Source organism: Macaca thibetana, chromosome 12 (genome assembly GCF_024542745.1).
Source record: "Macaca thibetana thibetana isolate TM-01 chromosome 12, ASM2454274v1, whole genome shotgun sequence".
Classification (NCBI taxonomy): Eukaryota; Metazoa; Chordata; class Mammalia; order Primates; family Cercopithecidae; genus Macaca; species Macaca thibetana.
The window spans coordinates 26,157,176-26,180,191 of record NC_065589.1 but is presented as its reverse complement, the minus strand read 5'-3'; the positions used below and the strand labels follow the sequence as shown (position 1 = coordinate 26,180,191).

The 23,016-nt window shown below is 43.0% G+C and overlaps 1 long non-coding RNA gene across 1 annotated transcript; it reads left to right on the top strand.

Moving 5' to 3' along the window:
• The first annotated feature begins 576 nt into the window (after window positions 1-576).
• On the top strand, window positions 577-19,926 carry LOC126932459 (uncharacterized). Its single transcript, XR_007718186.1, has 6 exons — window positions 577-4,605; window positions 9,423-9,481; window positions 9,595-9,726; window positions 10,789-10,863; window positions 12,141-12,252; window positions 19,625-19,926. It is a non-coding gene; the product is annotated as an uncharacterized LOC126932459 (long non-coding RNA).
• Window positions 19,927-23,016: the final 3,090 nt, after the last annotated feature.

The following is a 23,016-nucleotide window of genomic DNA, read 5'->3' as shown; positions in this document are numbered from 1 at the left end:
AGGAGTTTGTGACCAGCCAGACCAACATGGTGAAACCCTGTCTTCACTAGAAAAATAAAATAATTAGCCGGGTGTGGTGGCTCCCGCCTGTAATCCCAGCACTTAGAGGCTGAGGCAGGTGGATCAGGTGAGGTCAGGAGTTTGTGACCAGCCTGACCAACATGGTGAAATCCCGTCTCTATTAAAAAAATAAAATAATTAGCCAGGCGTGGTGACACACACCTGTAATCGCAGCTACTCAGGAGGCTGAGGCAGGAGAATCACTTGAACTCGGGAGGTGGAGGTTGCAGTGAGCTGAGATCGCTTCACTGCACTCCAGCCTGGGTGAGGGAGTGAGACTCTGTCTTAAAAAAAAAATAAAAAACATAAAAATAACTTCTGTCATCTAGCCTTTGGTACTCTGTTTCTCATAACTGAACACTCTCAGTAGGCTCAGTTGATTGATAGAGTAAATGGAACCAATCAATTATCTTTAGAGAATTTGGATCAAATGACACAGGAGCTGAGTTAAACGAAGGCAAGATCATTAAGCTTTGGGAAAAGTGCATGCCTCCTGCTGCCAGGATCACAACACTGCCCCAATTCCTATCCCAGCCGGAGTGTTTGGTTGCATGCAATAAAGACTGACTGCAGGTAACTAAAGCAGAAAAGTGTTTATTGGAGGGTAATAGAGTGCTTCACAGGATTGAAAAAAATCTAAAGGATCAGGTTTATAAGGGGAAGAAAATAGGGCGTTCTCACAGATACCAAAGGGATGAGTGAAAGACAATCCCCTTAAAAAATCCCCAGTGGGGAGCTGAGCTTCTGGTGTGTTTTGTCTTGACACTATTCAGGAGTCAAAAACCTGAACAGAAGAGTCCAGTGGCCTAGTTGGGGGCCACACTTCTATCCCTTGGCACCTTAGTTGGCAGTCCCACCAAGACTACAGATGACAGAGGAGAAATAAATCTCTAATAGGGAATTAGAGATTATCCATAATTTTAGGAGGGCAAATGTTCTTCACGTCAAGCTTGAATTACCATTTAGAGTGTATTTGTACTACTTACTCTTTTATAAACCATCTTACTAGAAGGTAATGCCTCTTGGATTTTGTCCTTCAACTCATGGAAGAACACTACAACAGAGCCAGAGTATACAAGTTGGGGGGCAAAGTACCCTCCACCTCTTCCCCATGAGAACCTGAGACCACTGACTGGTCAGAGTAGGAGCTTATGGAGGTCAGATGGTAGATGATGTCTTGGATTGAATATCTCACAGTGGGTAATGTGGAATGGTGGCTCTATCCTTTGTTTTTTACCCTATTTCCAGAATGATGAAACTGCTTTATTTGACCCATGGCCCATGGAGGGAGGGCTATTAGGGTTGGAAAATCAAATGCAAACCTCTAGGGTTGCCTCTCCTACACACAGTAAAACAAAAGGAATCCCTGGGTCGATCACAGATAAATGGCTTAGCCAAACATCTGACATTTTCATGAATAATGATCTTACGATCATAACTAACCTCCGCTATGATTCTGGGTATAAATCTGTATTGGAGGAAATCAACATATCTCCTGGCCACGACATACCGCTGCTATTAACCTAACAAATGTGTTTTTTCCTTTCATCCCTATCTGCAAAGTAGTCAAAACTAGTTTATGTTCACATTGCAGGGACAGCAGTATACTTTCACTGTTTTACTTCAGGGCTATCAACTCATATACAACTCATATGTGTTATTGATGTTAACATGTAATGGGGTGGTTGTTATTTTTAAATGAATTGGTACATTTTTTTTTTTAATTCCCAGTATTAATTCCTTTTTGTTTTTTTGAGACAGAGTTTCACTCTGTTGCCCAGGCTGGAGTGCAGTGGTGTGATAGCTCTGCAACCTCTGCCTCCTGGGTTCAAGCAATTCTCCTGCCTTGGCCTCCTGAGTAGCTGGGATTACAGGCATGCACCACCATGCCCGACTAATTTTTTTGTATTTTTAGTAGAGACAGGGTTTCACCACATGGACCAGGCTGGTCTCAAACTCCTGACCTCAGGTGATCTGCCTGCCTCAGCCTCCCAAAGTGCTGGGATTACAGGCATGAGCCACTGTGCCCGGCCTCATATACCATAATATAATCCAGAAAGATCTTGACCATTTTGGTGCCTCAGGGAAGATACTGATCCATTACACCGATGACATAACAAGTGGACCTAAAGAGATCAGGAAGTGTTGAGAATGATATGCCTAGTATGATATGAATATGGTGTTTAGGTTATCGGGGATTTCCTACCTAATGTGATAGACAAGTTGCTGCACTTTAGACTACTCCCAACTAAGAGAGAGAATCTTTATTGGGTCCGTTTGGATTGAGGGGGATGGTTGCAAAATAAATCACATTTGAGTGTGCTTCTCTGTCCCGTTTACTGAGTAACCTGTAAGACTTGAGTGGAGTCTGTCAGAGTTTTCAGTAGAGCCTGGAGAAAGAACAGACTTGGCAGCAGATCCAAGTTGTAGTCCCAAGTTGTTCTGGCACTTGCTCTGTATGACCTAGCAAATCTAAGTAGATTTGAGGTGTTAGTGGCAGACAGAGATGCTCTATGATGCTGCAAAAGAAAAATTGTAGTGCACTAGGGATTTGAAATTAATGACCTCTTCTGCTGACATCTGTTATCTATTTAAAAATTAGATCTGGTTTGCTACTCGACCCTGGTAGAATACCTGAGCATGGAACATCAACTTTCTTTGCAACTGAATCTGTTTACTATAAACTTGATGTTATCTGATCTATAAAATTATAAAATTAGATGTGTGCCACAGCATTCCATTCTAAAATGGAAACGGTTTATACAAAATTGGACCAGAGAATATCCAGAAAATACAAGTAAGCTGTTTAAGCATGTAGATTCCCATGGAATATATTTAGGTGTATTCTCTTACTGCCTCACTGTTTCTCCTGTAATCAGTTGTCTTGGGGAGTTCGTTATATCAGCTAATGGAAGAGGGAAAAGTGCATTATGGATGGAACTACATACTATACTGGCATCAGCTGAAAATGGACAGAGGTAGAGGGAAGACAGTGGTAAAGGGAAGTCCTCCCAGTGGGCAGAACTTAAGATAATATCCCCTTGCATGCAAGAAGAGATGGCCTAAAGTAGAGACTTACACTGATTGATGAGCAGGCAGAAAAGGTGGTGTCTCCAGGTATTCACATCACCTTGAAATGGCTAATGGATTGGTACCAGCTGGCCAGAGATTTGGAAGGAACAAGCATGGAAGACGGGATACTTCTTCAAGGTTGGAAGACGATATTTCAAGCATGGATATGTGGATAGAACCGCAACAAAAGAGGCCTTTGCTGAGCAGCTAATGTGACACTATTCCCTAAGGATACGTTAGATGTCTCCCATCATGCAAAGGGCAGCAGTTTGTCATCCCAGGGATAGACATGTATTATGGGTATGGAGTTGTCTTTCTTACCTACAGTATATCTGCCAGCATTACCATTCATGGGCTTGCAGAATGCCTTATCTATCAGTGTGATATCCCATACCATATAGAGATTAAGGTACTGTCCTACAAGATGTAGTTTATATCTTAAATCTATCAGTATATAGTGCTATCTCTTCCATAGCCAGAACGGATAGGTCAAGAAATCAAGTGATGGAGATGGAGCCTACTACATTGAAAATTCTGCCAGTTAACCCACTGAAAACATTTTTATTTCCCCTGCTTTTGACCTGCTTTTGAGTTTGGTGACTTTGGAGGTCCTAGTTCCTAAGGAAGTAATGTTTCTCTCAGGGAGTTCAACCTTGGTTCCATCTAAATTGAAATCTTGAGTCAGTTCTCTGATCACTTTGAGCTCATTCTACTGCTGAACCAGCAGGCGGAAAACGTGGTCTCTCCAGATACATCACCTTTACCATCCAATTTGAGCTCTGTGCTTCAGATATCTTGCTCTATCAAAAGAAAATATCCAGAAAGAAGCACCAAAAAAGGAAAAGAACAAATACGTGTACAAGCCGTAGGAGCTAGTTAAGAGTTCTTTTCTTTTTAGAGACAGTCTCCTCTGTTGCCCAGGCAAGAGTGCAGTGGCACGATCATAGCTCATTGCAGCCTGGGACTTCTAGGCTCAAGTGATCTGGCCTCAGCCTTCGGAGTAGCTAGGCCAACAGGCGTGTGTTACACCTGGCTTACTATTTTTTTTTTTTTTTTGGTAGAGACTGGATCAAGATACCAAGCCACAGATTAAAGTATCCCTGTAAACTTACACAAAATAAAAATTTAAAAGTTACACCTAAGAATGTCATAGTATTACTGAATACCAAAGATAAAAAGAGCATCATAAAAGCAGCAGAAAAGGTGTAACACTAACAGTTAACTTCTTAACAACCATAGAATCTAGAAGACAATAGAGTTATACTTTGAAAGAGCTTCAAGTTCTGTACTCAGCAATTATATCATCACAATATGAAGGTGAAACAAAAACAGTTTCCTCCGCCACCACCAGCAATAAAATACTGACAGAAAGAATTGATCACTAGCACACCCACACATCACACAGAAAGTAAAGAATCCATGGATGAGACTTGAAGATGAAGGAAGGAATGGCAGTCAACAGACGGGAACTGTGTCAGTAAATACAAGTGAATTTAGACCACATGAATAGTAGCAGCAACAGCTTTGGGGAGTGATACAAAAATGTATTACTGCAGCATATACATTGGGAAAGGGTAAATAGTGTTAAATATCCGAAGATTCTTGCATTGTTCTGTAAGAAGTCAAACTACAAAGTTAGTATATGTTGTAATCTCGGGTAGTCATGAAAAGAATAGAAAGTAATATATAACTAACAATACAATGGAAATAGAATTGAAAAACAGGAGAGAGGAATTTGTAAGGCAAGTAGTACCTAGTAAGGTGGATTTAAACATACCTGCGTACACGTATATATATACACACACACACATATATATTATTGGCACATTTATATATAAATACACTTATACATTTGTAATACATATTTATATATAATATAGTACATACTACATATGTATTACAATATTATATATAACCTATACCTGTGTAGACATGTATATATACACATGTATAATATACATATTATATATGTAAATGTGCCAGTAAACTTTGCATACAAATAAACTAAGTGTGTCAATTAAAAGATATAGTCAAATTGGATTACATACCCAAAGTATAAGGATTAAAGAAAAACCTAAAGCATAGGGAATCAGATATAAAAATAAAATATAAGGCTACAGACTCACAAAAGTTTTAAAGATACTGAAAGACTGAAAGTAAAAGGATGGAAAAAGATATAACAGGCGTTTAAGAAATAATGATCCATGAAATGAAAGCTATGTTAATATCTGTTAGTGTGGACTTAAAGGCAAAAAAGCATTACCAGAGACAAAGAAGGACATTTATATTGTTAAACATATGGAAAATGTGTGCATGATTTTTCAACAATTCTGGGGCATCGATAAAGATATGAAACACTAGATAAGTAGGTGGCAATGGCTCTGAAAATATTCTTGAGGTGCAAATTGAACAATTAATTAAAGAACTCAGAGGAACACTGACTAGAGAAAATCAAGGGACTAGGTATGGTGGCTCACACCTGTAATCCCAGCACTTTGGGAGGCCGAGGTGGGCAGATTACTTGAGCCCAGGAGTTCGAAACCAGCTTGGGCAACATGGCGAAATCTTGTCTGTACAAAAAGTAGAAAAATTAGCCAGGTGTGGTGGCATGTGCCTGTGGTCCCAGCTACTTGGGAGGCTGAGGTGCAAGGATGGCTTGAGCCCATGAGGCAAAGATTGGAGTGAGCTGAGCTGAGATCGCACCACTTCACTCTAGCCTGGGCGACGGAGCCAGATCCTATATGAAAAAAAAGGAAAAAAGAACATCAGTGGCAATGAACAAGATGACCCAGCAAGTTGAAATCATCATAAGATGGAAACTGTGAATTTGTTAATTTCTAAATAATAGAAATCCCTGTGGAGCAAAACTCAAAATGTTAAGAAATGTCTCAACACTCAAGAGGTAGCAGTAATAAGATGCTAATCATCTTTTTTTTTTTTTTTCTTTTTTTTGAGATAGAGTCTTGCTCTGTCATCCAGGCTGGAGTACAATGGCGTGATCTTGGCTCATTATAATCTCTGCCTCCCGGGTTCAAGCGATTCTCCTGTCTCAGCCTCTCAATGACAGATTTACAGGCATGCACCACCATGCCCAGCTAATTTTTTTTTGTATTTTTAGTAGAAATGTGGTTTCATCATGTTGGTCAGGCTGGTGACCAACTCCTGACCTCAAGTGATCCACCTACCTCAGCCTCCCAAAGTGCTAGTATTACAGGCATGAGCCACCATGGGCCTGGCCAATGCTAATCATTTTTTTAAAAAATTGACTTTTCACACTGTACAAAAACCAACACCTTTGTGATTTGTTTTCTGCTCCTGAAGCCTGCCTGTTCCATTTTGTTTCCTGAATTGGCATTAAACATTGATGTATTCCTAAAAATGTCTCTCTTGGTTTTGAGACAGGGTTTTGCTCTGTTGCCCAGGCTGTAGTGCAGTGGCACAATCACGGTTCACTGTAGCCTGAAACTCCTGGTCTCAAGTGATCCTCCTGCCTTAGCTTTTTGAGTAACTGGGACTACAGGCATGCACCACCATGCCTGGCTAATTTTTTCATTTTTAGTAGAGACGAAGTCTCACTATGTTTCCCAAGCTGGTCTCAAACTCCTGAGCTCAAGCGATCCTCCTGCCTCAGCCTTCCAAAGTGCTGGGATTACAGGCATGAGCCACCATGCCTGGCTATTCATAACAATGTCAGGAGGGAAATACGATAGTTATTGTTGCACGTATATCACCATATTCACTATTTGTTTTGTGTACTGACCTAGGTGTCACAGTATAGTCAATAGGTCCTCTAGTTTTTGAAGATTTACATAGTGCACTTTAGCCTTGGAACTTAATGCATTTTCATACATTTTTGGGGAACCTAACCTGTAAACCAAGAAAGTACTTATCTGCAGATACTCATTCCTTCAACAAAGCAATATGTATTGACTGTAAGCATCATATGTAACACTAGGGGGTGATAGAACATAGCCAGAGGAAGGAAAATAGCCTGACAAGAATTAAATGTAAGGTTTGGAAGATCCATTTTGAGGGCATATATAAAATGGATACAAGCCTGTGTAAAATTACAGTTTAGTAAATACCAATTCTTTTTAAATTAATATAATACGACCGAGCTTTTAAAAAAAGACCAAAAGGAGTTAATAAGTATAGGTCTTCTGGGACAAACCACCCACTAATACATAATGAAGATGAACTTGGGTGTATTTTCTATGATCTGTTCATTAGAAAAGTTGAATTTAGTGTTTTGTTTTTGTTGATTATATTAAAAATTATCAGATATAAAAGCAAAACTTCAGTGATAATGTATCATTAAAGTATATTTCATTGACTGCGACTTTATCAGGTGTTTCTCAAATTATAGTGTTTAGGTCTGTGGCCACATTTTCAGGGTGTTCAAGAATTTTTTTTCCTTTAAAAAGGAAAACCAATATAGGAGGACAGTATTAAATACACCATTATAAACACTGGACTTTGTAGTTGAGTAGAGCAATGAAGACGTGAACTGATGAGGGAAGCTAAGTGAGAGCCCAGACCCTGGCAGGTGGGTCAAAAGGTTACACTGATGGAGGGAGACACCCTGATGGCACTGCCACTGGGCAGAGCCAATGGGATGCTCAGTGGAAGCATAACTTGGAGGGGAGCCAGGAAGAGAGTCATTGTTTCTGTCCAGTGGGCACTCTAAGGTGCATGCCTCACCTTCACACCTTTACACATGAAATGATGTAATTTGTTAAGGTTGAAGACCAATATTATAGGGGTGATGTGGCTCTTCTCTTTCCTGATGTTCTTCTGAAAGTCTTTTGCACATCCCTCCCCAAAACAACTATTCTTTCAACTCAAGGCTGTTCTGCTTATATGCTTCTCTTCTTTAGTCTCTAAGTCATGATTAGCATTGGGAGGGTTTTATCAGGAATACCTAACACATGCACCTTGCTGTGAGCCAGGCTGCATTCCGAGGAGTTGAACTATATAAACTCATTTAATCCTCATGACAGCTCTGCCCTAGGTAACTGTGGGACCATATTTTACAAAGCTCTTAATGACTTGACCCCTGCTTGTCTTGCCAGCTGCATCTGTTGTCACATCCTATTTCCACTCTAAGCACCAGCAGTACTGAACTTCTTTGAGTTACTTGAACATGCCTGAATACTGTAGCTAGTATTTATTGTACTCTTTCTATTGGCAAGCGTGTATCCCCCTGCACTGTCTCCCCTTCTCTTTCCCTCAAACTCATGGATTAATATGATTGTTTCCCCCATTTTACAGATGAGGAAAAGAAGCTTAGATAAGTTGAATGTCATGTCTAGATTATACACTTCAGAAAGGGATAATAATGTGGGAAAAGGATGAGCTTTGGACCTAGAAGTTACGTTATCCAACTTCAGCTCTGCCGTTTACTAGCTTAAACCTCTGAGAGGATAGGTGCAGTGGCTCATGCCTGTAATCCCAGCACTTTGGGAGGCTGCAGTGGGGGGATCACAAGGTCAGAAGTTAAAGACCAAACTGACCAACATGGTGAAACCCCGTCTCTACTAAAAATACAAAAATTAACTGGGTGTGGTGGTACGCGCCTGTAATCCCAGCTACTCAGGAGGTTGAGGCAGGAGAATTGCTTGAACCCGGGAGGCGGAGTTTGCAGTGAGCTGATACAGTGCCATTGCACTCCAGCCTGTACAACAGAGCGAGACTCTGTCTCAAAAACAAACAAAAACCCTCAGAGAGTATAAGAAACCCATGTAGAGTGGCATATTGCGACAGATTTTGGTGATTGGGAGGGCCAACCCAGGAATGAGACAAAGGGATACAATTAGGGGAAGAACAACAGAATGGAAAGGAAAGAATGCTTTCTCTTTTTTCTTTTACTTTTTTTTTGAGACAGAGCCTCACTCTGTTTCCCAGGCTGGAGTGAAGCGGCGTGATCACGGCTCACCGCAGCTTCAACCTCCTGGGCTCAAACAATCCTCCTGCCTTAGCCCTCCTGCGTAGCTGAGACTACAGGCACATACCACCACACTTGGCTGTTTTATAATTTTTTTATTTTTTAGTAAAGACAAGGTCTTACTATGTTACCCAGTCTGGTCTCAAATTCCTGAACTCAGGGGATCCTCCCACCTTGGCCCCTGAAAGTGCTGGGATTACAGGCGTGAGCCACCTTGCCCAGCCTGGAAAGAATGTTTTTGAAAGATAATGTTAATGAAGAGCAAACAGAGTTCCACTGATTAAATTAGGGCATTTGCACATTCTGTGCCCCACACGAAGGAATATGTGTGTTACTTTCTATATAGGAAAATGAATGCAGAGAATGGACAGCAGAGGGAGCCCTTGATGAGTTTTGACCGTCAAGGTAAGAAGATGGAGAGAGTGACACTTTCCCTGGTGCTCTCGGACCATGAGCTTATTTCTCCCCACTCTGTCTTTACTTCTTTACAATAACAGTTGTATATTATTTCCTAACAGAAGTGGCCATGATGTGCTAGCAATTGTGCCTGTCCTCACAATGCTCTGTGAGCTTGCTGCTTTATTCCTTCCTCTTTACAAGATGAAGAAAGTAAGGCTCAGAGAACTACCCCGGGTTGAATTACACAACTGGTACGTAATTGAGTCAGGATTCCAATTCTTAGGGCTCTAGGATTTTAAGTGAATCCTCATGCCAAAGTCACTGTTCTGTGCCCTCACATCTATGGTCCTTTTTCCCCCTCTGCAAATGCAAAGGGCATTAGAAAGACACTCTCAGAGTAACGTAGTAGGTTCATTTTAGCAGGGACATTTCAGAAACACAATGCATTAACTCAAGGGAGGTACCCCACACCCAGCAGGCTTGTGGGGAAAGATGTGGAGGCTGGTAGCAATGGCAGTATCCAGGATGTGGATATGGGGGCTTTAAAATCCCCCCATAATTTCCATTTACCACCACCCCCACCTGGTCTCTTTTAAAAAAATTGATATTATCTGAATCTTATGTCAAAAGCTTGCAAATACGCTTCAAAATCCTTCCTGGCTGCCACCTCCCAACCTTCCCTAAGCTCCACTGTGTCTGGCCTTTCCTGGCAGCACTCAGGCTCCCTCTGGTGAGTAATGGTGGGCTGGGCCAGGCTGTGTGTGCTTGGAGACCCTCAAAACGAAGGAGCTCCAATTCCACATCCATAGTTGCCACAAAATAAAGGCTCCTGTCTTCTCTCCTTCTTTTTCTGGGACCCCCACTGCGTAGCTCGGCATGGGACCAAGTCTTCAGGGGGGCTCAGCAAAGACTTGGTGACAAGCTGATTGATGGATTCCCGGCTTGCCTGCTCTCGCCCACGCCTGCAGGCTCTGGCCCTGGTCCACTGTCCGGCTGCCTGAGGGGTCTGCTTTTCTTTGTTGAGTCAGCACCAATGAGTCAGGGCCAAAATCAGCTGCGGGGAGTGGGGAGTACTGCAGGAAATTGTGGGGATGGAGTAAGAATTTAGTGGTCCTAAAGGAAGGTATAGCCAGGAGCATCTGAAGGGTTGGCACTGTGGGAGGTGGTCAGAGGAGGATCCTCTCTGACCTGCTGATGTTGTTGACCAGTGGCTCTTGATGGAGCACTTTCCTGTAGTAAATCACAAGAGCTTACTCAAGTCATTGCCTAAGGCCCTAAAAAGGAACCCCAGTCTTGTCTCTTTTGTGCTTCAGCTCTACTCTTCTAGAGATGCCAAAATGGAACCAAATCTCCATGAACTCTGCTAATGGAAGACGAGGAAAAGGCAGGTAAGTGAAATTCTCAGATACATCCCAACAGCAGCTCAACCCTATCCTTTTGCTGGAGCTGCTGAGTTTTCATCCTCAGTGGCTGATGGCATCGGCTGCCCTCCTTCTGTATTTGCTCATGCACAGGTTGTACACACTAGTAGTGTGGACAGGGGGAGAGTTGGATATTGCTGGAAGGTAGGTAAGGATGGGCTCATGATGTGTCTCTATACTCAGATTTGCAGGTCCCAGGGAGGTTTGTTCATTTTGTCCTACTAGGCCTCACAACAGGTGCCCCTCAGCCCCCTAAGACAGGAACAAGGAACAATAATGATTCCAGGAAGGGAAGTCCTACACCTTTTATAGAACAGCATTGGTGGAACACACCCAGACTTCCCATATCCTGTGCCCAGGAAGACCATGCAACAAAGACCATGCAACAAACAGACCCTCGTGCGTCCTTCCTTATTACTGCCATTCTTTTGGTAGACAGAAGCCCAAAATATTTTCAAGGGGACATTCTCATTCTCCATGGCCCTCTCTCAATGATCTGTCTCTTGGGAATGAAAGAAGCTCAAGAGGCCAGCTTAGCCAGGCACAGTAGCTCATACCTGTAGTCCCAGCTACTTGAGAGGCTGAGGAAGGAGTTGTCTTCACCCCTCAAGAGGAGGGCAGTGGTGAAAACAGGTCTTGGTTTAAAAATTGAAGACTAGGGCAGTTGTTACCACATGATGACGTCACAGAGTCTTGGTGTATCCCAGACAGATGAGGTCTTAGAGATGACCTGATGCAACATGGAGATTAGGAGGCTGGGCTCTAGTGTCAGGCCATTTGCATTCTATCAGTAATTATTCTTAGTATCTGAGTACTCTTGCTACCCACTGGGCAAGTTTCCTAACCTCTTGAGGCCTCTGTTTCCTGGTCTATAAAATGAGGCTAATAATAATATCAACCTCATAGGTTGTTATAAGGATAAAATGAGATAATTTTTCTAAAACGCTTAGCCAGACACATGATAAGCAATCAATTTATGTTTGATATTTTTTATCATTATGTTATCCTCTTCACTTCATAGACATTGAAACTAAGGCCCTAAGAGGTAATGTTTCTTAAAGTCACAAAGGCAAACTAATTGTATATGAACATTTCCATTGCTTGGAAATAAGGGAACGTAAGCCAGGAAAGGCCAGGTTATGTTGCAGTAATAACTCCCAAATGTCCACTTCCTGCCTACATTCCATGTCCACTGTGGGTCCAGCTGTAGGCTCTACTAGGTCCTATTACTGTCCTTTCTTCAGGACCCAGGCAGATGAAGTACATGGCCAGTCCTTCGGAAGTGACTCGGACCACTTCTGCCCACATTTCATGAACAAAGCAAGCCACATGGCATATGGGAGTTCAACAGTGTGGGTAAGCATAATCTTACAGGGAGGTAACCAGATATTGGTGAAGAATAATATAATTTATGACCATCTGCTATCTAAGCAAAGATGATCTTAGTGTGAGCTATCCCCTGGCATTAACCAACTGAAACACCTGCCCCAAGATGTCAAAATCGGTATGCGAAACTAGACGACCCTTCTGCAGCGTTAACAGAAACATCTATTGATGCCCACTCCTTGAAAAAATATCTCAAAAGCCCCAAACCACGGACAGAATAACAACTTCCACTTACTGAATATTAACCACACTGAGTCATGTGACTCACCCTAGGATGTCCTTCCTTATACCAGAACATCACAGAGGGCTCACCTCCCTTCTCCCCTCTTAAAGTGTTTTCAACCTATCCCATCCTATTTCATTCCCTTTTTTGCATTTCATTCCATTAGTGTCTGCTGATTTGGTGCTAATCACTGGTCTAGATGGTAGAAACACAAGAGAAGGGGGCACAGATCTTATCCTTAAGGAAGGAGGAAAACTTCCTTCCAGTGGGGGAAGACTAATAGTAAAGTCAATACATAGAATATATTGTAAGTGCTGGTATGGGCTGAAGGCTGTGAAACCACAAAGGAGAGTCACTTAATCTAGCATGGGAATGTCAGAAAAGTTTGGCATGGGAAAGCTGAGGTTGCTGGAATTTCATTCTTAAAAAGGTGTGAGAATTATGCAACTAGTCATCATGATGATGTTGGAGACAAACATTTATATCTTTTTAGAAGCAAGTATTCAGGGTTCCTAGTATTTCTTATTTATTAGCAAGCATCTTTTCTGAGTGTTGGGCATTGGCAATGTGCTAGGCAGTTAAATGACACAGTCCATGCCTTTTGGGACTTAAGTAAGCATAGGGTCTCAAAGAATAGGTCTCTCTTGAAGACCAGAATAAGTCTTAAAGAAAAGGTGAATCTCCCAGGGAGCTTGTTCATAATGCAGACTTGTGGGGTCTACCCTAGATTTTCTGGATGTGGGACCCAGAAATTGACATTTCAAACAAGTGCCTATGATATTTTGATCACACTTGAAGTTTGAAGGTTACTGCTCAAAAGAGAGCCATAATATTGATGCATGTAGAGAGGGCCCAGGGAAAAATGGGGTGAGCATATTGAACAAAGAAATACATTGGAGTAAAAAATATTTGTGTTACCTGTGAGTCAGAGGCCAATGCCCTTTGAAGTGTGGTGTAAAGGTTAGAGAACTTGGCATTTCTTTTTCAAGGCTGCTGTTGACTTCAGTTCAGGACCATCTCTTCAAAACTGCTTTCTTGTGCTAACATGTTTCTTTCTTTCTTTTTTTTTTTTTAATTGTGTTCCTTTTATCTCTTCCAATAAAACAATTTTATGGCAGAATCTGGTACCCACTTTGTTTACAACAGCCAATTAGAGGTAAAGGTGATTAATGAATAAGGACTAATGACATCTCTCTGTCGGCTTACAGTTTACAAAGAACTTAGATTGGTCTCTATCTTTTTTTTTTTTCTTAAGAGGGTCTCCTTCTGTTGCTCAGGCTGGAGGGCAGTGGCACAATCATAGCTCACTGCATCCTCAAACTCCCGAGCTCAAGCATTCCTTCTACTCAGCCTCATGAGTAGCTAGGACTACTGCTGCATACCACCATGCCTGGCTAGTATTTTAAATTTTTGTAGAGATGGGATCTTGCTTTGTTGCCCAGGCTGGTCTTGAACTCTTGGCCTCAAGCAATCCTCCTGCGTTGGTCTCCCAAAATGCTGGGACTATAGTTGTGAGCCACAGCACCCAGCCTGTCTCATTTGATTCACCAATACCATGGAGATAGGTGTTCTTATTAGCTTCATTTTTCTGTTGAGGAAGCTGGATTTGGAGAGGATAGGCAACCTACCCAAGGTTATGTAAGGTGATGATAAACTAGCCATGCTGAGATGTGCTTTGTTGAGAACTGTCTTTGGGACTATTCCATCATCTCTAATAACTCTGAATGAGCAGTTGGCCTCATTTATACCCAGACTGCCTCTGGCAGAGAATTCACTCCTACAAGAAAGCTCTATGAATCCCACACCTATCACTTGATCCCCACCCTTGGATTCTGGCATCCCTTAACACTGTGGTGGTCCAGGTAAGTGTGAGGGAGAGAAGGCAGAAAAGACCAAACGAAGGGTCAGAAGATGGAGGTCTCATCTCACTCCCTAAACCCAGCAGACTGTCTATAGCCCACGGGATGAACTTTAGGAAAACCATAAAGAAGTTTTATGTGGTTTTCAGTCCTCTTCATCTCCTGTCAACTGTCTCCTTCACCTCTGGCCCCTTGCCTAACTTTTAGCTTGGTGTTCTCCTTTCTGTCCCAATGAGACTGAACTCTCTCAAAGTGAAAAAATTAGGGAGCTTGTGTGTTACTCAGGGGTATATTTTTGCTTTGAACACAAGGCCAATTTTGGGAGCTGTATAACCCTAAGGAACAGATGATTCAGGGGGAGAGTCTTGACTGGGAAGGAATCTCTCGGTTGTCTGTCATTAGGGAGTGTCTTAGTCCATTCAGGCTGCCATAACAAAATATCATAAACTAGGTGCTCATAAACAACAGAAATGTATTTCTCACAGCTCTGGAGGCTGGGAAGTTCAAGAACAAGGCAGATTTGATGCCTAGTGAGGGCCTGCTTTCTGGCTCATAGATGGTGCCTTCTAGGTATGTTCTCACATAATGGAAACGGTCAGCTAGCTCTCTAGGGCCTCTTTTTCTCTCTCTTTTTTTTTTTTTTTTTTTTTTTTGGAGATGGAGTCTCGCTCTGTTGCTAGGCTGGAGTGCAATGGCACGATCTTGACTCACTGCAACCTCCACCTCCTGGGTTCAAGCGATTCTCCTGCCTCAACCTCCGGAGTAGCTGGGACTATAGGCTCCCGCCACCACGCCCGGCTAATTTTTGTATTTTTAGTAGAGATGGGGTTTCATTGTGTTGGCCAGGTTGGTCTCGATCTTTTGACCTCATGATCCACCCACCTTGGCCTCCCAAAGTGTTGGGATCACAAGCATGAGCCACCACACCTGGCTCTAGGGCCTCTTATAAGGGCACTAACTCCATTAATGATGGCTCCATTCTCATGACCTAATTCCCCTCCCCAAGTCCCTACCTCCAAATACCATCACCTTGCAGTTTAGGATTTCAACACAGAAATATTGCAGGGCCACAAACATTCTGACCATAGCAGGGAGAATTCCAGAGAACTGTTTTCAGACCTCTGGTGAAAGGAGGAAAAAAACCAAAGACCCTAGAGAGTCTCCTTCCTTTTCTTTGTTATGTACTTTCTGTGTTAGTTCTTTGTTGTGGCACCAGCAATAGAAGATAGCCTTGTCTTTAGAAAACTGGGCTAGCATCCCAGCTCCACCAAACATTTGCAGTGACCTTGACAAGTTTCTTTACCCCTGTTAGGCCCAGTTTCCCCATTTGTTGAGTGGATATAGAAAGGCCCACCCTGTCCACCTCTGAGGGTGTCTGTGATACTGAAAGGAGAAGCTGTGCAGAGGGGAATTAGTGCCAGCTGCACAGCATGGAACATTCCTGGGGGACACTTGTGCAGAGTCAGAACGGAGGTGTGCAACTCCTGAGGACAGGTCTTTATGAGTGACAGCTCTGAGTCCAACGAGGGATTTCCACTGATCATCCTGCCATGAACATGAGCAAGGGTCACCAGTGAAGCTGTCATAGCCATCAGAAGTTAATAAGGCAGTAGAGGGGACTGGTTCAGAGGGTGGGCTTGAACCAGATTACCTGGGTCGTCTTGACTCTGGCTCTCCCTAGCTATGTGACTCTGGGAAGACATTTAACTTCTCCAAACCTCAGTTTCCCCATTTGTAAAATGGAGATAATAACAATTTCTATCTCAAGAAATTTCTCTGAAAATTAAATAAGACAAGAGTGGAGTGCTTAGCAAAATACTTGGCACAAGAAAGAAGTCCATGAGTGTTAGCTGCTGTTTTTATTACTATATTTTACTACATGAACTAAGCTGAGGTCAGTGCTTTTCTGGGTGGTCACAGGGCCTGTACTGGAGGGGCCTGAAAGGCACAGGCTAGGCACTGAGCAAGTGGAAGAATTAATTAAGTTGGTAAACTGATGCAATCGATGAATAATGCATTGACACTTGTACATACCATAGACAGGCAAATGCACGTCTGATTGGATTGTTCTGTTTCTGTGTGCTCTCTGAAGTGTAGGGGTAGGGCCAGTCACACAGGAGTCCATGTGCTGCGACATCCTGTAAAACAGACAGAATTAGACTCTGTTTTGCCTCACAGTCCTCTCTTGGGTCCCTCAAGGGAAAGAGGACTGACTGTGACTGTAAAGCTTTTCATACTGGCCATGTGGCCACTTCCAGCCCTGACTCACATTCGTCTGTATGTATATTCTCAGCACCAAACCCCTACTCCAATGTGCTCCTCCTCCCCCACCTTAATCTTAAATGAAAATGAAAATGAGGCTGCAGGAAAGCTGCTCTGCTGTTTTATTGAAAACAGGTCTGGTTGGTAACAGTTTGCAGTTCCTGGGCTCAAGTGATCCTCCCCGCTCAGCCTCCAGAGTTGCTGGGACTACAGGCATGCACCACCATACCTGGCTACTTTTTAAATTTTTTTTGTGGAGAAGTGGTCTCACTATGTTACCATGCTGGTCTTAAACTCCTAGACTCAAGCAATCCTTCTGCCTTGGCCTCCCAAAGGGCCACTACTCCTGGCCCATGCAAATATTCTTATCCCCAGCCCCCATCTTTCTTTACACAAAAGTTTTGCAGGTTAAATAGATATGGACCTACTTGTTTTACTTAACCATATACCTTGGAGATATTTCCATAGTGTTCCATACAGAGCATGTTCATTCTTGGCTTTTACTAGCTGCATAGAATTGTTTTCCTTTTCTTTCTTTGTTTTGTCCTCCCTCCCTCCCTCCCTCCCTCCCTCCCTCTCTCTCTCTCCTTCCTTCCTTCCTTCCTTCCCTTCCTTTCCTTCTTTCCTTTCTTTCCTTTCCTTTCCTTTCTTTCTTTCCTCTTGCCCCTTCCCTTCCCTTCCCTTCCCTTCCTTTCCCTTCCCTTCCCTTCCCCTCCCCATCCCTCCCCTCCCCTCCCCTTCCCCTTCCCTTCCCCCCTTCCCCTCCCCTTCCCCTCCCCTCCCCTCCCCTTCCCCTTCCCCTTCCCCTCCCCTTCCCCTCCCCTTCCCCTCCCCTTCCCCTCCCCTTCCCCTCCCCTTCCCCTTCCCTTCCCTCTTTCTCGCTTTTTCTCTCTCTCTCTGTTTCTTTCTTTCCTCCTCACTTGGTCACCCAGGCTACAGTGCCATGGTGTGATCACAGCTCACTGCAGTGCAACCTCTACCTCCTACACTCAAGGCATCCTCCCACCTCAGCCCAGCCCCCGAGTAGCTGGGACTATAGGATAGGTATGCACCACCACACCTAGCTAATTTTTTCTTTTTTCTTTTTTTATAGAGACAGGGTTTCGCCACATTGCCCAGGCTGGTCTTGAACTCCTGGGTTCAAGCAAACTAATCCGCCTGCCTCAGCCTCCCAAAGTGTTGGTATTACAGGTGTAGCCACCGCACTCGGCCACAATTTTCATTGTATGCATCTACCAGAATTTATTTAAACCAGACATTCTATTAATGAATATTTAGGTTTGTTCCCATTATTTTGTTCCACAGTGGGCAGATCTTACGTAAATGTTTTCCTAAAGGCTGAGGAAGCTGACAGATCAAAGAGGCTGACAAATCCAGTGTCTCACATTTAATAGGGATTTATGAACAGAAGCCATCATCTCAGCAGGAGATAGTAGATCCTGGGCCATTACTCCCCCAGACCCAGGGCTTCTATACCCTAGAGAAGAAATGTGTAGGATAATTGAAGTTGGCCCCTTAAGGAAAGGCAAGAATGCTATGTGAATCTGCCTAAGGGCAGGATTTATGGTCAAGGTTGTTTTGATCTAAGTGCAGGATTTATGGTTAAGTACATGCTCTTACACAAGGAACAGTAGATAAAATAGAAATCTTAGAGGTATTCCCGAAACTGGGATTAATCAGAAGTCAACATGGTGGATTAGCATGTAAAATGGAGTTGCTTTAACCCGCACATCTTTGCTATTATAAATAGCGCTATTTTATATATATATAAAAAATATGATTTATATTTTATATATGATATATAATATGATTTATATTTTATATATGATATATATGTCTGTGAATCTTGCTGTTTTATGATTTTATTTTTCAGTCTGTAAGATTGAACATATGTCATTTTGTTTATACATGTGTATAGACTGAGTATTTGTGTTCCCCCATCAAATATGCTGAAGCCCTAACTCCCAATGTGATTCTGTTGGGGGATAGGGCCTGTGAGGAGGTATTGAAGTTAAATGAGGGCATAATGGGGCCCTGACCCATTAGGCCTGGTACCCTTGTAAGAAGTGCGAGAGACATCAGAGATCTTTCTCTGCCATGTGAGGACACAGTGAGAAAGTGGCTGTCTGTAAGTCAGGAAGACATGCTTTACCGGGAACCAAATCAGCTGGCTCCTTCATCTTGAACTTTCTGGCGTCCAGAACTGTAAGAATACATTTCTGTTGTTTAAGTCACCCAGTCTATGGTGTTTTGTTATGGCATCCTGAGCTTACTAATACAGTAAGCATGTCTGAAAGCTAAAATTGCCAGAAATAGAAACGTGGAATCACGAGGTCAAGACGGGAATGCATTTACAAATTTGATACGTGTTGCCGAATTACTGAATGAAAGGGATACCCGCTTTAATTCCCTTCAGCAGTACACAGCAGTGCATGTTTTTTACCCACAGCTTCACCATCAAATTGTTTTCAAACTTAGTGTTTTCCCCTAAACTGAAAGGTGAAAGTGATTATTTTATATTCTTAACCTATTTTATTTACCAAGGAAATGCTCTATTACTATTGTAAATTGAATACTAGCATATTTTTCACATATAGAATGTAACTGTCAAAATAAAAACAAAGAAAAAAGTACTGTTAAATGTGTGCTGGATGTTGTTGCCTATAGAAAGGTCTGAGTCTGAGATGTGTTCTTTCTTGTTAAAAAGAGAAATCAGGAATTTTAAGGGGGTGTTAATGACAGGTTGAAACTGAGGCTTCTTGTTGATGTAATCCAACAGTGGAAATCAGTCTGACTGTGGTCCCAGACTCTCTTACCTTCTGCCATTCCGCCCAATCTGCTGTTGTGTAGCTGAGGCGATACTGTGTTAGGTAAGCCAAGGGAGCCATCAGCTAGGTGGTTCTACACACATAACTGCAAAACCAGCCCAATCCGGTTCAACTTTGTGTTACTTCATGTAACTGAAAATGGTTAATTTTCAGTTACCTCCATGTTGCAGGTGACCTAAGCAAACCCAAATGGACCAAATGCAAAGCTGATGGAATCTTAAGTGCTCAGACCAAGGAATGGGGACACCACATGGCATGATCCAATCAGATTTAGCCCTGGAAAGATCATCCCATGGCAAGATCCAGTTAGATCACACTTCCTGGCATCACCTTATTGCAAGATCCAAGATCATGCCTTTACCTTCTGCCTATAAAACCTGCCCCAGCCCCCAGCTCCAGGAGACAGATTTGAGCCAGTCTCCTGTCTTTTCTCTGCAGCCTTGCAATAAACTTTTCTTTCTACAAAAACCCAGTGCTTTGGTGTTTGGATTTTTTTTTTTTTTTTTGGATACAGGGTCTCGCTCTGTAACCCAGGCTGGGGTGCAGTGGCACAATCATGGCTCACTGTAGCCTTAAACTCTGAGGTTCAAGCAATCCTCCTGCCTCAGCCTCCCAAGTAGCTGGGACTACAGGTGCATGCTACTACACCTGGCTAATTTTAAAACATTTTTTTGGAGAGACAGAGTCTCACTATGCTGCCCAAGCTGGTCTTGAACTCCACCTTGGTCAGTTCTCCCACCTTGGCCTCCCAAAGTGCTGGGATTACAGATGTGAGCTACTACCCCCAGCCATGTTTGGCTTTTCATTGCATGCAGTCAAACAGACCTAGTTCAGTTTGGTAACACACATACCTGTCTGTTTGCGCACAAGGAAGGCTTGATCCTGCTTATAGGCTCACTGGGTAAAAGTGAGGAGGTCCCTGAGGCTCACCACATGTTGGCCTTGTCCTAGGAATTAGAAAGGTGCCTGCCTCTTGCACTTTCCCAGGGAGGAAGGTTCTGGAGCAGGAGTTTTACCCTAGTTTCTGACCAAGTGCCTGCTAATGGTAGTTTCCTAAGTCACATTTTTTAGGCTTTTTAAAAATTAGTAGACTTTATTTTTTAGAATAGTTTTAGATTTAAGGAAAATTTGAGCAGATAGCACAGACAGTTCGCATATGCCCTCCATATATACATAATGTTCCCTATTATTAACATTTTACATTCGTGTGCTCTATTTGTTATAATCAGTGAAACAATATTGATACATTATTATGTGCTATGGTCCATAGTTTCTACCTGATGTCTATTTCTGTTTGAGGATCTCATCCAGGGTACCACAGTACATTTACTTGTCATGCCTCCTCACATTCCCTTTGGCTGTGACAGTTTCTCAGACTTTTCTTGGTTTTAATGATCTTGACAGTTCTAAGTAGCACTGGCCAGGTATTTTGTAGGAAGCCCCTTTATGGGAATTAGTCTGATGTTTTGTTTCATGATTAGCCTGGGATTTTGGGTTTTTGGGAAGAGGACCACAGAGGTAAAGTGCCATTTTAATGACATCGTATCAAAGGCACATGTTACCGACATGATTTATCACTGTTACTGTTGATCTTGATCACCCGGTTCAGCAGTGTTTATCTGGTTTCTCCACTGTTAAGGTACTCTTTCCCCGCTTTCCTACTCTTTGGAAGGAAGTCACTCTGCCCAGCCCACACTTAAGGAATGGAGAGTTACGTTCCATCTTCTGGAGGGTACAATATCTACATCAATTATTTGGGATTCTCCTATAGGATATTTTTTTTTCTCTTTCCATTTATTCGGTTACTTCTATCAGTGTGGATTTATGGATATTTATTTTACATTATTTTTGGGTTACAAATCAACACTACTTCATTTTATTGCTTAAATTTTTCCAGCTTTGTCCATTGGTAGCTCTTTCAGTTGGCTCCTGCGTCCCTTTGACATATCCCCATTATGGTAGGGTTTTGTTTATTTTTTTGAGATGGAGTCTCGCTTTGTCGCCCAGGCTGGAGTGCAGTGGCACCAAGTGGCTCACTGCAAGTTCCGCCTCCTGGGTTCACGCCATTCTCCTGCCTCAGCCTCCCACGTAGCTGGTACTACAGGTGCCCGCCACCACGCCCAGCTAATTTTTTTGTATTTTTAGTAGAGACAGGGTTTCACCGCGTTAGCCAGGATTGTCTCGATCTCCTGACCTCGTGATCCGCCTGCCTCGGCCTCCCAAAGTGCTGGGATTATAGGCGTGAGCCACCGCACCCAGCCTGTTTTGTTTTGTTTTTTAAGAGACAGAGTAGGCCGGGCGCGGTGGCTCAAGCCTGTAATCCCAGCACTTTGGGAGGCCGAGACGGGCGGATCACGAGGTCAGGAGATCGAGACCATCCTGGCTAACACGGTGAAACCCCGTCTCTACTAAAAAAATACAAAAAACTAGCCGGGCGAGGTGGCGGGCGCCTGTAGTTCCAGCTACTCGGGAGGCTGAGGCAGGAGAATGGCGTAAACCCAGGAGGCGGAGCTTGCAGTGAGCTGAGATCCGGCCACTGCACTCCAGCCTGGGCGGCAGAGCGAGACTCCGTCTCAAAAAAAAAAAAAAAAAAAAAAAAGAGACAGAGTATACATCTGTTGCCCAGGCTGAAATGCAGTGGCACAATCATGGCTCTGCAACCTCAAACTCCTGTGCTCAGGTGAACCCTCCTGCCTCAGCCTCCTGAGTAGGTGCGACTACAGGCATGCACCACCGCACCTGGCTAATTAAAAAAAAATTGGGGGCATGCATGGTGGCTGACGCCTGTAATCCCAGCACTTTAGGAGGCCAAAGATGGATCGCTTGAGACCAGGAATTCGAGAGCAACCTGGTCAACATGGCAAAACCTTGTCTCTACCCAAAATACAAAAAAAATTAGCCAGGCGCGGTGGCACATCCCTATAGTACCAGCTACTTGGGAGGCTGAGGCGGGAGGATCACTTGAGCTTAGGAGGCAGATGTTGCAGTGAGTTGAGGTTGCGCCACTGCACTCCAGCCTGGGTAACAGAATGAGACCCTGTCTCAAAAAAAAAAAAAAAAAAAAAGATAAAAAGAAAATTGCAGGGGGTAAATTATACATAATTGAGTGTGGTCTTGCTATGTTGCCCAGCAGATCTCAAACTCCTGGGCTCAAATTGTCCTCCCACCTTGGCCTCCCAAAGTGCTGGGATTACAGGCATGTACCACTGTGCCCAGCTGTATTGTAGGTTTTTTAAAAAATTCATTTTTGATCATTTCCTTATTTTCTGGTATTTCAAGATATTCCAAACTCATTTTGTATATTTCTTGCTGCAGTCCTACTAGAATCAGGCATTTCTTCAAAGAATGCTAATTCTTTTTATATTGGACAGTGTTACTAGAAAACCAAGATCTGGATGCTAAGTGTACTTATAGCTACTGGGATGTTAAGTCACATTTTTAATGTGCTGAAAACATTTAAGATTGCCTATATTTCTAGTCTCTCCTTAATTCCCTGATAATTCCTATTAAAACTAATTGGTCACCTCACAGTTTCCCCAAAAGGCCTTGAGGTTTTATTCTT